A 1,270-nucleotide genomic window follows, 5' to 3' on the forward strand; every position below is an offset into this window, starting at 1 on the left:
ATAGAATTAGGAGAGCTATGGCCGAAGATCAAAACCAAAGACCTCTTAAGGATTTCGCCCAACCATCCAACGAAGAACCTAGTTCTAGTATAGTAAACCCAATCATCCCAGCTAATAATTTCGTACTTAAACCCTCCCTGTTGTAACTAGTGCAACAAAGACAATTCGTAGGTCTTGCTACTGAGAATCCAAACCAACATTTAAAAATCTTTCTCCAATTAGCAGACACTTTTAAAACCAATGGAGCTTCTCCTGAGGCATTCCGTTTAAGATTATTCCCTTTTTCCCTCATAGATAAAGCCATATCATGGTTAGATTCCCTTCCACCCAATTCCATTACGACTTGGGATAACCTTAGAAGAGTATTCCTTGCTAGATACTTTCCGCCAAGTAAGACCGCCGTTCTTCGAAACCACATAACTAGATTTTCCCAGAACCAAGGAGAATCCCTGTTCGAAGCTTGGGAGAGATATAAAGAGTTGCTAAGAGCATGCCCACATCATGGTTTAGAAAATTGGTTAATCATTCAGACCTTCTATAATGGACTTCACTATAACACTAAGATGACCATCGACGCTGCCGCAGGCGGTGTGTTGATGAACAAACTTTATCCTGAAGCTAGTGCCCTCATCGAAGATATGGCTCAAAACCATCAATCATGGGGAGTCGAACGAGCGACAGTTGAGAAGAAGGAAGCTCAAGGAGGAGTACATGAACTAAGCTCTATAGACATGATGCAAGCTAAAATGGACGCATTAGCCCTCAAGGTCGAGCATATGTGCATAAACCCGAATACTGCAGCAGTAGTTTCGTCGGATTGTGAGATATGTGGAACCAAAGGACACCAATCTGCAGAATGCAGTCTATTAAACAAAACCCACTATGAGCAAGTGAACTACACCCAAGGGAACCCATATTCGAATACCTATAACCCTGGATGGAGGAATCATCCAAACTTCTCCTATAAAAATAATAACCCTATCCAAAATAATGCACCTCCGAGACAAACAGGTTATCAAGCCCCAAGATCGAATCAACCTATGCAACCTGTACCACCAAAGCCGAGCCTTGAGAAAATCATGGAAAATTTTATCACTGCTCAAACCCAACAAAACAAAGAGTTCATGAACCAAAACATTCATGTTAACAAACTGATTACCCAGTTAGGAACCAAGGTTGACCAAATAGTTACTCATACTAAGATGCTTGAAACCCAAATCTCTCAGGTAGCTTTAAACCAAGCCCCCCAGACCACACCTGGAGGATAGTT

The 1,270-nt window shown here is 41.7% G+C and overlaps 1 non-coding gene across 1 annotated transcript; it reads right to left on the reverse strand.

Annotated features, from left to right (window-relative positions):
• Positions 1-401: 401 nt before the first annotated feature.
• On the reverse strand, positions 402-508 carry LOC127088982 (small nucleolar RNA R71). The gene has a single exon (XR_007790766.1). It is a non-coding gene; the product is annotated as a small nucleolar RNA R71 (small nucleolar RNA).
• Between the last annotated feature and the right edge of the window lie 762 nt (positions 509-1,270).

Source organism: Lathyrus oleraceus, chromosome 5 (genome assembly GCF_024323335.1).
Source record: "Lathyrus oleraceus cultivar Zhongwan6 chromosome 5, CAAS_Psat_ZW6_1.0, whole genome shotgun sequence".
Classification (NCBI taxonomy): Eukaryota; Viridiplantae; Streptophyta; class Magnoliopsida; order Fabales; family Fabaceae; genus Lathyrus; species Lathyrus oleraceus.